This window comes from Anolis carolinensis, chromosome 4, assembly GCF_035594765.1.
Source record: "Anolis carolinensis isolate JA03-04 chromosome 4, rAnoCar3.1.pri, whole genome shotgun sequence".
Lineage (NCBI taxonomy): Eukaryota > Metazoa > Chordata > Lepidosauria > Squamata > Dactyloidae > Anolis > Anolis carolinensis.
In genome coordinates, this window is record NC_085844.1 from 171,095,774 (window position 1) to 171,112,371 (window position 16,598).

A 16,598-nucleotide genomic window follows, 5' to 3' on the forward strand; every position below is an offset into this window, starting at 1 on the left:
GAATGTTAGAAAACGGTAACAAGTTTATTGATGTACATATGCTTAATAGTTTCAATGTTGCTTCTCTCTTAGAGGTACACTTTTTTAACAGTTACAATGATAACATTCGATGAAACAACTCTCAAGAGGACTATTTCTTCCTTTAAGCAGTTTAAACCTTTTTTCTTTCCAACTGATGTTTCTTATTTTAACTGATCGCTACAGACTTCTACTGGGATTTCCTTTCTTTGTTACTCAAACTCTACTACTAACTTAAATAAATCACTTGACCTATTTAAAAAGGCACAGGATAGAACCTGAACTTTCCTGATTCTCAATACCTTAGAACCAGCCTTCCCTGTGGTTCCCTGACCACAGACTGACTCTTTTTTTCAAAATCTGCCCAATCTTACCGAACGGCAGTTGGTTCCGCCCTCGTGTCTATGGCAACCTGCCTCAGGGTGCTGAACTGGCTACCAATCCTCCAAGCAATGCCAACTCAAATACTTACCTTTTTAAAAACCTCTACCTACAATCAAACATAACTGTAAACCAAAATCCACACTTCACCACAACCTGGTATATGCTTTACTGTACAATGCTAAAACCCTAAGTACGTATGCTGGTGTAATTTTATGCCATGCAACTGATGATCATAACAGGGAGGAAGGGAGGAGGCAAAAAGTAGTGTAGCAGCACTTTTAAAACTAACTGGCTTTATTTTTGCATGAGTGTCCATGGATGTAAACTTCTTTGGATCTAAGCCTCTTAGAGCTCCAGCCTCTTTGCTGTAGTTCAAAAAAAAAAAAAAAAGCCATTTCCCAGCTCTGTTTTCATCATATAGCTACTAAACCACTGTCTTGCACTGACTGAATATGATATTAACCCCTTCTTGATTTAAAGATGTTTACAAGTAAGTCAAATTTTAAATTAAAAAAAACAACAATCTACGTAGTGTTTTAAAATCTAGGCGGTTCTATTGGAAGGGCAGGACACTGAGGGAATATGGATTGGGAAGAAGCAGAATGGGACAAGGAGGTCAATGGTGTTTACACTCTGGATAACTCTTTTGGAAGGATAGGAGATTAAAGGGAGGTGGATTGGGAAGAAGACAAATGGGTGAAGACATTGATAGACTGGAAAGGAGTTTAAAATCTGGATGGAAAGACAAGACATTGAGGAAGGAGAATTGAGAAGAAGAGTAGGGTGAGGAGGTTAATAGAATGGAAAGGAGTTTAAAATCTGAGTGGATCTACTGGAAGGACATTACATTCAGGCACGAGAATTGGGAGGAAGAGTAGTAAGACAAGGAAGTTGATGGAGTAAAAGGGGTTAAGTAATCATGCCAATGTCATTGTCACAATACAGTTGGCTATTCATGTATTTTATGTCTAGGTTTTTAAAGCATTTGACATGTTTTATGTAGTTTTATATTTATTTTCTCATGTTGTTTTAATTTATGGATTGTGTTTTAATCTATGTTGATGTTGGGCTCATCCCCATGTAAGCCGCCCCGAGTCCCTTCGGGGAGATGGATGCGGGATATAAAAATAAAGTTGTTGTTGTTGTTGTTATTATTATTATTATATTCTTTGGTTCCCTTTTTTTTTTTTGCAGATTTGATTATTTGCAAGTTTATAGTGGCCCGTTAACTAGCTATACCCTCTCCTGCCTTATATCCTTCCATTAGAGCCATCCAGATTTTAAAGTCATTTAGGATGTTCACATTTCTTTCTTTATCTGTTAAATTATATCATTACTATTACAGTATATAGCACTTTTATTATAGCCGCATCACAACTGAGAAGCCAAGCCTGTGACATGGTGTTTACCTAAGCCCAACTTTTGAGTTCTTGGCTGAAGTGAAAGTGTGAAAGTTGCTTTTGAAAGTAGTTAAAGGTATAGTTTCAGAATCCCCAAATAAGTTACAATACAAAGTAAAGGTATGTGGTAATTACTGTATTTATGAATGTAGCACCAAAACACCACAATGTATTGAAAACATCGATTACAAAAACATTGACTACGAAAAAATTGACAACAAATAAAGACAGAATTGCATAAAATGACATTGTTGGAAGTTAAATCTGTAAAAAATTCAGTCCTTGCTGCCTAGAGAAACAGCTGTAGATACAGACAGGAGGCAGATTGCGCTATATAAGCCAGAACGTTGGATAAGCGAAGGTTGGATAAGCAAGACTTTACTGTAGGTGCCAAAGTTTACAATCACAGGAGTTTTTAATGGTCACAGAGTGCAGCAGACCCCATCCCAATGAAATTAAGGACCACACATATTTCAATTCAATCCTTCATTCAATATAGTCCAAGCAGGAGATATAGCAAGATTTTCATCTGTCTATAAACAGTCAATAAAGATATTTCAACAGAATAGAGACAAAAGTGGGAGTTAATACATTTTAATGGGAACTATATGATCTAATAAGAGAATATAGTTTATTCAGACCTTTAGTAACAGATTCAAACCCCCATCTTTCCAACTAGCTGTTTATTTTTTCATAGTCGGAGACTTACCTTTTCATTATTTTTGTGTTACATTCTTTTCATATTTATGGCTAAAAAGCCTGTATGGGTGAGAAGCCTTGAAGGGGCAGGGTTTTTTTTTTCTGTTTCAGTAAAATCATCCTAAAATATGTCCTAAATTATCACGAACTAGAGCACCACATATTTGACAATTCATTAGCTATCATTACTCAAATTCAAACTAATGTTATGTGCGGGAACAGGGGAGGACACTAAGAATTTGTCATTGTTTAATTATGTTAAATACTTGATCAATGTTTATTTCAAACATAAATACTTTTACAAAAAAGGGATGCTCCATGGATTAGCAAAGCATAATGTATCACCAGCAGATGAGGACATGTTTCAGGGAGAAAATATCAGGACAAAATATACAGACCAGCTCTTGAATATATTCAGCATTTACAGTGTAATCCTATACATGTCTACTACAGAAGTCAATTTACACCCTGAACCTTACTCTCATGCAAACTGGTATAGGGTTGTGGTGAAAACATGAAAAATGTTGAGATCTTTCTGATCATTTATTGTAGTTTTTTAGTAAAGGTAATGGTATATCAATCATATCAAGTTGAACTGCCAGTTACATGCTATAGCTTAAAACAGGGCTTCTGCTTGCTGACTGTTCAAGTTGAAGTCACACCTAATTTAAAAAGAGAGTGCACTGCACCGGCGCTGCTTGACCTCTGTTTTTATATTAATGTCTAGTTTTACAATACTAGGGAACCATTAACTACTGTGTCAGTCTTTCCCCTTCTTGTTTGGTTGTCCAACCATTTGCTAAGACTCCATTTTTCCTTCTCTTCTGGAAAAGAAACAAAGCATGCCAGAGATGAAGGACATGGGCAGCCACTGGTAGGGAATGCTTTGTTTATCAAAGGAACACAACAGGCCATCAGCTGTAAGCAAACAGGTGAGCAAGAATGGAGGGACAAGGAGGAAATATTAGTGTTTAGAAGAACGGTGTGATAGAGACAGAAAGAGTTCAGCTCCCAGCGCATTTAGTATATAAAACACACTTCTGTCTTATATTGATTTCTATTATTCCATTGCTGGGGCTAACAAATGTCTTTCAGTTCCAATCTGTTTGGACTGAATTTCAGGACTGTACCCCCAATCAAGATTTCCTTTTCAACTCATTCTTTCCATTCTTTATGCCCAATGAAAGCTGGTCAAAAACCCTCCACAAAAAGTTTCTTGCAGCAGTTCTTTCTGTTGGTTCCAGACTTTTGAACACGAAGAACATATATCTACTAATCCAGGAAGTTTCCTGTGTACCCGGCACAATTCTAAAAGACCCCTTGTGTTTGAAATGTGAAGAATAGGTTTTAAAGGTTGGTTGAACTGTAACACAGTACTATTTAGTCTGAAAATAATATAATACAGAGTTGTCACTTGGAAATTCTTGAAATATCCGAGCAAGCAGGACAGATGCGACTTTGAATATGATGTATAAATTATGTATAGTAATATATGATCTAAATTAGATAGATAAGAAGAAAACTTTCATTTTCTTTTTGACTACAAAGAAAATAATCTGACGTTATGTTTGTAAGAGAGATGTTAAGGTTCTTATTTTTTGTCATGTTTTGAGGGAAAGTTATGCTTTTGAAGAAAGGCTTTTCTTTTCTTTTATTACCAAGTTTACTTTAAATGAAGGTCCTAAACTTTCATGTCACAGATTCAAAGACAGCCACTGCAATAGTAAGCTTTGGATATGTCTAGTAGAGAGGAGGGCGGAAAGGAAGGCAAAGAAAAGAAAGAGTAGTCAAGCAAACAAGAGAAAGAAACAATTCCATTGGGTTTTGTTATATGAGGGCATACTACATAGATCAGAGGCTTTAAAAAAAATACAAACCCCCACTGTACACAAAGCACAGGAAAATGTGGTGGGGGAAAAGGAAAATCTAAAAGCAGCTTAGGATGTGTTAACTCTGCCATTCTGTCAGCTTAAAGAGTATTTTATGCTTGATCAACAGCTCCCTTTTATTATGCTTTCCTTTCATTCATTGAAGACATCAAAGAAGTGAGCCACCAGTGTACCTGATCTACTTGGAGAACTAGTAAGGGCGTTCTAAAGAAACGGGGATATTGGGAGCCAGACACCCCTGCGGACAAGCAAGTTCAAAGGGAATATTTCAACAATGATTACATTTTGTAAATCTTTTTTCTTCTCTCCTGCACGAAAGACAGCTTATTTCCTGCTTTTTCATGAAAAATAGATTGTGCCCATTAAAGTAAGCTTGTGGAATGGAAGTTACTTGAGAGCTGAAGTACAGCAAGGGGATTAAGTGGAAAGCAAGATGAAATCTTTCAGAGACTTCCAAAGTGTTGCTTGCTATTTTGTTGTAAGACATCAAGGTTTTCTTAGTGGAATACAAATGCCCCGTCTCTACCTACCGGTACTTTGTTGGCAACGCTAAAGCATGCATAAAACGTAGGTTCCACCACCCTGATATTCTACATAGTAGAGATTAGTGTACTAAAAATCTACTTGATATCCTGAAAGTACACAGTTAGTATATTTTAAATATCTGTAGTAGCTTTTCTCCACCTTTTATTATTTCTTGAAAGGTTTTCAGATTTTTTTCTACAGTAAAAGAATTCCCTCCTCCTTCCTGCCCAATTATACTGTTGAATACACCAGTCGGCATATTCCAAAAGACTTCTGCAGGAATTTAGCCGGGACACAGAAGATGGCACAATGAGATAGTGAACTTGCCAACATTTTGCGGATCCATTACGCTGGTAGTTTAATGACAAATTCGTATTTGATGAAGACGTGGATGTGTATCATTAATCAGAAAGAGAAAAGTCACAATTTGAAAGATAAGATGTGTCTGTCTATATCGCTGGAATTGGCCCTGGCTTTCTGAGGATGTATTAAATATGGATGATACTTTATGACCTGTATGATGTCTGTTGTCAATCTTTTACATGCAACTCAATTTAAAATTGAATGTGCTTTTAATTATATATATAAATGAAGGCTTGATTTGAGCTAAATAGAAGTATTACAGGCCATCACATGTACAGTACAAATACATTCCTCCATGTTTGCGAGTCCAGACATGCTTTACGTGACAGTTTTGTTTTGCTATCTATACATGTATACAAGGGGAAATATGTTCAAGACATGCTTTGGATATATGCCAGGGAACCCTGGCCAAACACAGCTCCCCTGACATATGTCCGTCACCTGCTTCTGAGAGTTGGAAATGTGTCTTCCCTTCACACTTTCCGTGTTTTATGAAAGTCTGGGATATAAAACTACCTCTTCCCTCCTTCCCTTTCCCCCCTCTTTTAACTCCCCTTTTTTTTGCAACAGAATTGTACTCAGAACAAAATGGTTTCCTGCTGTACCTGGCAAAGCTTTATGTCCAGTCCCATTGGAATGTATTTAAAAGTTCAAGTTCAGATATAAACCAAATAAAATGCTCCTTGGGAGCCTAGAGCCAGCCTTCATTTACATGTGATCTCTCTGAACTTCTCTTGTGCTAGCTTGCTCTGTTTCCAGGGCCCACCAAAGGAATGTTCTGCAGTTACAGCCTGCAGTGCTTTCTCAGGCATTTGAGACCCAGAGGCACAAGTTTCAAGCTGGAGTTATTAAAAGTTTCCACTTATCTAAAGCAGTCAGAAAAGGAGGGTACAAGGTACAACAATATATCCCTAATTATTTACATATAGCATTATACTTAAAGTATTATTGTTGTTGTTATTTCTTTAAAGGGACATAATTTATCCCAACAATCTCAGTATTGTAATATGGGCTTTCACCACCTCTTTGTTCTTCTTAGCACTTTCCCCATTTGCAAAAATCCTATTGTTAGTCGTCTCTCAAGACTGTACTTGCAGTTTTATTTAGTTTAAACCGCAATCTGGGTTCCTGAAGGAAGTTAACTACAACAGACCTGTTTATTGTGCATCTCAAGGGGATGACATGGAAAAATGTTGAAATGTGTAAAATATAGCTATTGTTCTTTTCTAAATAATTGCCAAGTGCCCACCATAAACACTATTATGCAGATATAGGAGAAAAATGCTTCTTTAATTGTCTAACCATGAAACGGACCCCACTCCTACCTCCAAAATGGATCAAGAGAGATTTGAAAATATCAGATAATACTGAAAGTATATCTCAAAATGCACTTTGCTGTATAAAATCTGAGTTTTACTACAGTTGCAGATCAATTGCTTATCACCTTTCTTAGAGGAAAGATATTGTGTTATTTCCAATATTACATTGACATGAAGCAATGCTGATTTAATTGCAAGTGACAGTAAATACACACATACACCCTCAATCACACTTGAGAAAATACCTTAGTAAGCAATGGCCTCTCCTTGTCTGTGGCTACGATTTTAGTATCAGTTATAATGACTTCAGTGCATACTTTAAGAATTAGTCTGAATTGTTTATTATGATATCTTTTCTATTATAAGATGATTATGCTAAAATACATGAGACTACAGTATTCACTGTCAAAAAAGGAAAGTCTGGATGACACACAGCTACTTCATATAATTAATTTTTGTCATTTAACCAAAGATGATATTTATCCCACTTTTATACTTTTATATATATTTTATATTTTTGTATATATATTTATACTTAAAGCTAAAATGGAGTGAATGTGTTCTTGAATACGTCTTGATTTTCTTATCAGAATGATACAACTATTTGACTGTCAGAGAACTAGTGCTTGCACTGAGAGTAGGTATTTTGTAAAGTAAATGGATATTAATTCAAGAACAGGACATCACAAAATACTTTGCATTAAAACAGTCACAACTCCCAAGAATGCACTGTTTCTGGGGGAAATCCAGTTCTCCCCAGCTAACACAGGATTGCATCTAAGCTGAAATGCAATCTTCTTTTTTTTCTATTACCTTCTAGCTTCTCAAACATTGTCTGTTCTAGTGAGTCGTATTTTCTTTTTTTATAAAATAATCTTTATTTTGAATTTTGATATATAGATTTAAAAAATGTTTTCTCATGGTATGTACAAAGTATAGCACTCTCAATTTAGTCATCTTGGCTTCTCAGAGATTCAAGGCTTGATTTACTTCAGGACCCATTTATTTGTTTCTTAGCGGCAACAAACTGCACACAGATGCAGGAATAGAGCTGGATGCATCATTGTGTCCCTTGCTCTCTGGCTACTTAGAAATGGCTGTAGGGGGACGTGTGATTTAAAAAGCAGGCCGGGTTGGAGGGAAATAGCATTAGGAGATATAGCTTCAAGATGTCTCCCAATGCAAGATGTTGGCTACAGTTAAGCATCCAAAGCAAAGGGCAGGCACAGTGACCAAAGGAATGTGAACACAGCAAATATAAATGTTCTATGTGAGAATAAATTACAATATCTCACTATGAAATGCTAGAAATTCAGGAATAGAAGGAAAACTTCATTGTAGGAACAAAATTCCTATGAGGAGTTATAGTGCTTTCAATTTTATGTCATCCTTCCCCCAATACCTATTTTCTGGAACATAGAGAAAAAGTGAAAGAAATCTAGCTTTTTGCCATATTTCTGATTTTGCACAGAAGTCCATCCATTTCATTAAGGAATAAACTAGTTGTTAAATCACTGTGAACAAGTCACCCAAAGGGCAAAATGACTTCGAATTCCCTTTGACCCAAAAATGAACTTCTATTTTCTTTCATTGCTTCTAGCTGAATCCAGGCCATGCAATTAATCTAATCTTATACAATTTCTGGGTCCAACATTCCTGGCCCCCTTAGCTTTGCCTAGACAGCAACAATATGCAGAGCTTTCTGAGATGAACGAAGCCGAGTCTCACATTACGCTGCAGTGACCCTCTGGCCGGGATAGAAAAATGGCTAGAGGAGCCCAACACAGCTGTCCTTGGTGAACAAAGGACACCGCATTGAATATCCTGGAACACAATGAAAACATAGACAGTATTGAGGGGCTGGATCTGGAGAGTCATCCATGAAAGACAATTAAAGTCAAGGACAATTTGCAAAAGCAAACTTCAACTGAAGAAATACTAAAGAAAGGTAACCATTTTTAATGAATTTGAACCATCATTTAATTAAAAACTCTCAGGAAATTTAATTAGTCACCCTTCATGCAATTAATGATTATTTTTGCACACCTTCCTTTTCATTAAATAAAATAGTCTGGAAAAGGGGTATGGATATTGATGCTTTTAAATATTGGTTTGCATTTTTTTTAAAAAAAAAAGTTGTGTCTTGTGGGAACCAGTGGAAGGGAAGTGGGATTTTCCACCCTGGAATGCAGGAGAATAAAAGATTCCCACTCAAAATACAGGTTGCTGAGATACAGTTTATGAAAATATCTTTACTGAAAACCATTTACAAGAATTATAGATCCTGCTACTGAATTTCCTGGACAGAACTAAGAGTAGACATACTTATTTTCTTTTGAATTCTTGTCGATTGTTTAGTTCTAATCGTTCTATGCTACCTTTACTAAAATACTATTTGAGCTGCATTTTTCCTAACCATTGGTATTTCATTTTATCTCATTTGGCTTGATCTGCAAATGGATTAGAGAATATTTATTGATGGGTAGGCGCATACACACACAAACACATAATATCAATCAATGATTTACTTAGAAGCAAGCCCTATTGAATTCAATGAGTGCTTACTTCCAAGAAAAGGTCAATACAATTAGTTGGCCCTCTGTAACCATGGGGTTCTGCATCCATAGACAACTTAAACATTTTTTAAAAATCCAAAAAAACCCCCAAAAACCCAGACTTTGATTTTTCAGTGACCCAAGCATTGTACCGATGTGTCATGATAATCTTCTATATTATTATTATTATTATTATTATTATTATTATTATTATTATTATTATTATTATTATTAACAACTGCATTTCTATACTGCTTTTCTCACCCCTAGGGGGACTCAAAGCGGTTTACAACATAATAAATGGCAAAATTCAATGCCTTACATATATATAAAAGTGCCCAGCCACGCGTTGCTGTGGCGAAGTATGGTGGTATGGGAAATAAAGTATAGAGGAATTGGTGGTAGTTAAGGTAAAGGGTAAAGGTTTTACCTTACATTAAGTCCATTATAAATGGGTTATATAGCTGTTTGGAAGGGCCTTGAGTCTACACTGCCATATAATCCAGTTAAAATCAGATAATCTGTATTTTATAGGCAGTGTGGAAGAGGCCTAAGTGAGGCCTAACTCTGCCTGTCCCCTGGGCTGAGTGGGTTGCTAGGAGACCAAGTGGATAAAAACTATTGGATAAAAAAATTGGATAAAAACAATTATTCCTCTCCCTCTAATTAGGACTTTATTTTTCTTTTCTTTTTGTTGTATGAATGTAGAGGTATGGATGAGGGATTGTGCTGCCAAGTTTAGTGTTTCTGGGATGTGTAGTTTTGTTGTTTTGTCCTAGGCTGAAATTTCATTACCCTTTTATATATATAGACTAACTGTGCCCGGCCACGCGTTGCTGTGGCTGGGACTTTATTTTTCTTTTCTTTTTGTTGTATGAATGTAGAGGCGTGGATGAGAGGTTGTGCTGTCAATTTTCGAGGTTGTGGGGCATTTAGTTTAGTTGTTTTGTCCGGTGCCGTGATTCCATTACCCTTTTATATATATAGATATCCCATATCTAAATCAAAAACATGCAAACTGTAGAATAAAACCATTAAAACTATAAAAACATCAAACATAGACATATGCATGAAACATGTTATTACAGCAATTAACATAGATCCCTTCTCTTCCCCCACCACCATCCCTCATCTCTCTCTCCATAGAGCTTCAACCTTTCTATATATACCCTCCCTGCTTCCCCCAGGGAGCAAGATGGTGGAGGCCCTCAATGGCTGAGACCTCCCACAGGCATGGTCCTTTTATGCCCCAGCCTCTGGAGACAGGCAGGTGTTCTTGCTGGGCCTGGCTTCGCAGAGTCACAGGGCCAGGGCCTCAGTTTGGCGAGGAGTGAGTTCCAGGAGCTGAGCCAGAGGCAATGAAGAAAACAATGGCCGCCTCTTTCCTCAAAGCCCCTGGTGATGGTTCCTTCATTCCCTTGATGGTCCTATCTCTCTCTTTTATTACAAAAGTCAACATGTAATTAAACTAGTATTCTACTTTAAAAAACACAAATTAGATATGGAGGTTAAAACCAATTTTAAAAACACTTATTAAAATTGAAACACCCCGCTTCCTTCAACTGCAGTGCCTTCTGCTACAACATATTAAAAATCAAATGCCTCTTTAAACAAAAACAAAAAACCCAGTATTTACCTGCCAGTAGAAAGACAGTAGGGAAGGACCACTTTGACATTTTGGGGAAAGGAGTTCCACAACTTGGGAGGAGCCATCAAAAAGGCTCTCTGCAGAGTCCTTACCAGGCACCTCTGATGGTTTTGAGACTGAGAGAAAGTTTTTCCCTGCAGATCTTGAAACTCATTATTGCAAATTATTGTAAAATATATTATAATACTCCATTACAGATCCAAAAATATTATAGAATGAAAAAAACAAAAAAACTGGAATCTGTATATTAGTGATGTGCTCAGAAAGCATGTAATGTAGCCAATGAACTAATGAATAGCTGCAGTAACAAAATGAAAGAACGATCACTTCTTTTGATTTAGTTCTTTGAAAGGACTGAATTTTTTTTTATTTACAGTATTTATATTCTGCCCTTCTCACCCTGAAGGGGACTCAGGGTGGATCACAATGTGCATATATATGGCAAACATTCAATGCCATTAGACAAACAACACACAGACAAACACAGAGGATATTTAACTTTTCCGCTTCTGGCTTTATGAGGGTATGCTCAATTCCGGCCACAGGAGGAGCTGCTGCTTCATCATCCACTGTGACAATGAGTCCTTTTGATGGAGTACTTCCTCATCCGGCATGCATGCTGCTGGATGTTTTTATGGTGTTGTAAATTAGTTAAATTGGTCTCTCCGCATAAGCAGTCCCAAAATTTTCCTACTTGACAGATGCAACTGTCTTTCGGGTTGCTTAGGTAAACAACGAGCTGGGGCTATTTAACAGTCAGGCACTCAATCCGATTCGGGCTTTGAACTCAAGACCAGTAGTGATTTAATGCAGTAGACTACTAACCAGCTGCACCACAGCCCGGCGCAGGGAGCCACACACACCTATGTGTTTATTCATCTTCAAAACTCGTGATTTTGAATATTGTTCATTATTTCATATGCTTAAATAAAATGTTTGAAATGTCAGATCTTGCGGGCACTTCAATTGGCAAGAAATGACTTACTAACATTTGTGGTTTGTTGCAATCTTACACATACACTGGAATTGAAGATACACAGTGTGGCAGCATGATAGAGAAAGCCGAGGGGATTCGAGCTTTTAAATTCTCCTGAGAGTGATAACGTTTTTACCTTTGTCCACACTATTCAGAAAAGGGCAGATCCCTTCTTTTAAAAAATAGGAGTTAAACTACGTTACTTACATTGACCCATGGATAAGTTGGCCCTTATGTTTTCACTAAAATTTCTGGACTTATATATGAGTATATATAGAAATTATAATACTAAAACATTAGCCTAAGTTAGAAGAGAGGAGTCCTGAATTTTACATATTAACAGAAGAAAGGTGCTCTTGAATCCTTGAAAAATAATCAATATGGTGTGAACAATACTATTTTTACAAGAATGGTTTTTAGACTATAACTGCATCTACTGCCTGCCAAGAAAATGGCTATTTTGACCTTTGTCCTCTCTTCACCATGAAAGATGAAAGTCACTCCGTTTCTTTTGCACATATATTTTAAAACAGAATATAAGCATTGATTTTTTTTAAAAAAAAAAAAAGAAGGGGGGAGAATTCATTGCAAATATCAACTAACTGCAGTTACAGAAGTTAATAGCCCTGACTTCCCAGTGGAGCCTGAATTTTGCAGCACTTTTCCTCTCCCACAGACACCAGAAATCTTTGTAAATGTATATGAAATATGGGCCATATTAGTACATTTTAAAAATTAATCAAAGATATTTTTAAAAACTGCATAGCCTGCATATTCATAGTCAATGATTTATAAATATGCTTTACTTTGCTCCTTATGTAATATATTACCCCACTTTAGACATCTTTGCTCAGCTGGTCAAAATCATTCCCATTTTTATATATAGCATGTGGTAAAGATTTTCCCCAAGATCTATTAAAATCTACAATTTTTACCAAATTGTTCTTTGGTGATAGAAGTATACAGCTTACAGATGGCGAGTCCCATCACTTGCCAATATATATAAAAGCTTCTAGACAGCGCCAAAATCTGTGCCAAAGCAGGTTTAAGAAACCTACTTTGGCGCAGATTCCCATCCCCACTCTCCCCCCAAAAAACCAGGCTTTCCCAGGAAGGGTGAGTACATGCCATCTCAGTAACAATCAGGATGGCATGAAACCACCCCAAAGACCCCCCCCCCCCAAAAAAAAACCCTTAAAACTTTTAAAAACTTACCTGGCTGCCATTAAGGTTCTCCTTGAGTCCTCATGTCATGAGGAAATAAAATACCAGGAAGGTGGGAAGTGAGGAGGAAAGTCCCATTCCCCCATGTGTCCTGTAGGATGCAGGGAGGACCCTAATGGCTGCCCGATAAGTTTTAAAAAAAAGTTTTAAGGGTTGTTTGGGGAGCTGGGGGAGGGGTTGGCTACCATTCCAGACCTTTGGGAGCCCAAAAGGTTTGGGATAGCAAATGGGACTCACCCGTGGGTAGTCTTGGAACTACCTAGTAGTGAGTCCCCACAGGCCCAATACCCCATTAGACCTGGGCCTTTTAGAAAGGCCCGGATCTAATGGGGTATTTGATTTATTTGGAATAACTGAGGTTATTCCAAACTAATTTTTTTTTTACTGGGGGAGTCGTTTGGACGACCCCGGTAAAATCCCAGACAGGTCTCGCATTTTGAGCCTGTCTGGATAGGCTCTAAGTAGCTTCTCCTAGCTCAGTTCCTCCAAATCAGATGGAAAGATTCAACTATGTTCTGATCATTGGCATTCTGATCTCCTTTTCTCCTGTACGTGATGCCTGGTGAAATAGGTTGGGGGTATTCATGGTAATAGAGTCAAAATTATGACTTTAGGTGTACTGTAAATTTAATGCAGTTTGACACTACATGAATTGCCATGCCTCAATGCTGTGGAATCATGGGAGTTGTCATTCTACAAGGTCTTTAGCTTTCTCTGCCAAAGAATGCTGGTGCCTCACCAAACCATACATCCCATGATTTCATAGCATCAAGCCAATGTAGTTAAGGTAGTGTCAAACCGTGGACAGCGAGTGGAGAGGGGAGGCCTGGTCTCTGAGAGGTCCCCTCTACATTGTGGGGTTCCTCAGGGGGCCATTCTCTCCCCTCTGTTGTTTAACATCTATATGCGACCACTTGCTCAGCTGGTCCGAGATTTCGGGCTCGAGTGTTATCAATACGCTGACGACACTCAGCTTGTGTTAAAGATGGAGGGCCGACCGGAGTCTGTACCCGACAGTTTTCATCAGTGCCTCGAGGCCATTATTGGATGGTTGCGTTCCAGTAGGTTGAGGGTGAATCCAGCAAAGACGGAGATCCTATGGCTGGTCCGACCGGGCAGTGTGGATATCCAGTTGCCAACCTTGGATGGCGAAGTGCTACGCCCGTCTTTACTGGTAAAGAGTCTGGGAGTCCTCTTGGACCCTTCATTGACGATGGAGGCCCGGGTCTCCGCCGTTACCAAAACTGCCTTTTTTCATCTTCGGCAGGCTAGACGGCTAGCCCCCTATCTGTCTAGGGACAACCTGGCTACGGTGATCCAGGCTACAGTCATCTCGAGACTGGATTACTGTAATGCCCTTTACATTGGCCTTCCTGTGTCGGTGATCCGGAAGCTCAAATTGGTGCAAAATGCAGCTGCCCGGCTCCTTGCAGGAGTCCCGATAAGATGCCACATAACACCAATCTTACGGCAGCTGCACTGGTTACCAATTGAGCACCGGATCACTTTCAAAGTGATGGTGCTTACCTTCAAGGCCTTATATGGTCTAGGGCCGATGTACCTGAGGGACCGCCTCACTCCCTACAAACCCCAGAGATCCCTCCGTTCTGAGGACCAAGACCTGTTGGAAGTCGCCAGTTTTAAGACTTTGCATCTAACTGCAACCAGACGCAGAGCCTTTTCAGTAGTGGCGCCATCTCTCTGGAACACCTTGCCACCTGAAGTTCGTGCCTTGCGGGACTTGTTGGCCTTCCGCAGGGCATGTAAGACACACCTGTTTCAACAGGCTTTTGAGTTCTGTTGTTGATGTTTTAAAAGGTGCTTTTAGGATTTTTTTTTAAAGATGTTTTTTTAAGATTTTTTTTAAAGATGTTTTTAAGATGTTTTTTAAATTGTTGATGTTAGCCGGTTCTTGTAAGCCGCTCCGAGCCCTAGGGGAGTGGCGGCATATAAGCTCGAAAAATAAATAAATAAATAAAACTGCCTTAACTCTATAGTATAGATGCACCCTAAGTAGTGATGGTGAATATTTTAAGGTACTTAGCTAAGTATAATCTGATTGTTGTTTCCATTTTTGACATTTTTGGGGCCTTTGGTTTTCTTGCTCCCTCTTTTGTTAACTTAGGAATTTTTCCAGCAGTAGCTCATAGTGTGTTCTCCAATATTCCTACCACATTTTTAAACTTCAAAAAGCTGAGTAGTGTGCCTCACAACCTCTCTGTTTTATGGCAAATTTTAGCCCAGGCATGTATTTAATACGTGGATTCTCATGGCCTTTTTCTACTCCATTTTGTGTGTAAAGGAAGTTTATCTAAGAGATACTTCTTATTTAAAGGAATTCTTAGCTGATGTGCCTTAGTCTTCTCTTGTTTTTCTTTCCCCCACCCCGCCCCAGACATCAGAAATCCTAGTAGCAGGGTCTTAGAAAGCTTTCTCTTGTTTTCTAGTTCTTTACTAATATTTTCCCATTTTTATGACAAGCCCACATTTTTGTTTTTAGAAGCAGCCCCCCCCTTTAAAATTTGAAATTCATGCTGTATACTGCAACCTGAATGTCAACCAAAATCATGCTGACAAGTTTTGAGATAGCTATAGCAATATCCTGTTACCACATTTTTTTTCTATAAGTGAGTGCCTCACTGAGAATTTTAACTTGAAATTCAGCAGTACAATTTGACAACCAAAAGTATTGGTTATCATCTTTTATGATGTCCTAAATGAGGTTTGCACTATCACAACTCACTTTTATACTCACTGCATGGTTTGGAATTTTATTCTAACAAGGCGACAACCAAATTCCAACTCCCAACTCACCTTACAAGCAAAACACACGCCTCTCTGTAACATGGCTATTTCCATGTTTTTGGAGAGCAGGGAGAGGGCTGGAGACCTATCCAGCTATTTTCCTGGACCTGGCCATCACAGCAAGTACAGCTATAGGAAAATAGTTGGATGAGTCCCACCTCATCCCCGAGTTCACTGACAAAACAGAAATGATGGTGTTGGGTGTGTATGCTGCTTATAAGGTGAGCTTTTGGAAGTAATAGTACTGAAACAACTATCTTCTTCAGTCCTAAGAAAGAATGTAAACCTATGAACCCAACATAAAAGAATGGAAGGACCAAAGAAAAAAAATGGGGGATTTTCTTAAATTGTGGTCTCCATGACAAGCCTGTCACCAGGTAGCACCTTAACTGACACAATTAATAATGTAAGGAGGAGCTGATTGACTTAAGTGAAGTCGTCTTTGCTACATAAACCTACCAAGATCTATAGAGTAAGAAAAAAGAGGAAGGTAAGGACAGAATGAAATGCTATTTTTTTCCCCCATGGACATGCTCTTGCTTTCCATTCTGCTCTTGTAACAATTACTGTACTAGCCTCTCTGACAGAGTCAATAAATTGATCGGGATCTGATGCAGCTGCAAGGCAGGCTAATCCAATACACCATTATCTGCAGTGGAGGTTAGTGGGGGAGGTAAAAGTGGAGAGCAGGAAGTCAGGAAAGAAGAAAAATAAAGCTAGCAAAAATTCATAATTCATTTTAGAGCCTTCATGTACATTTGGCACATCTATAGAGGTATATGCTGGAAGAGAA

General features: G+C 38.2%; 1 protein-coding gene and 1 long non-coding RNA gene across 11 annotated transcripts in view; one reads left to right on the top strand and one right to left on the bottom strand.

The window, feature by feature from the left end:
- nfia (nuclear factor I A) overlaps positions 1-16,598 on the bottom strand; it is a 576,988-nt gene that overhangs the window by 19,520 nt on the left and 540,870 nt on the right. The gene's annotated exons all lie outside the window — the stretch shown is intronic.
- On the top strand, positions 3,261-6,167 carry LOC103278665 (uncharacterized). Its single transcript, XR_506244.3, has 3 exons — positions 3,261-3,433; positions 3,746-3,854; positions 4,500-6,167. It is a non-coding gene; the product is annotated as an uncharacterized LOC103278665 (long non-coding RNA).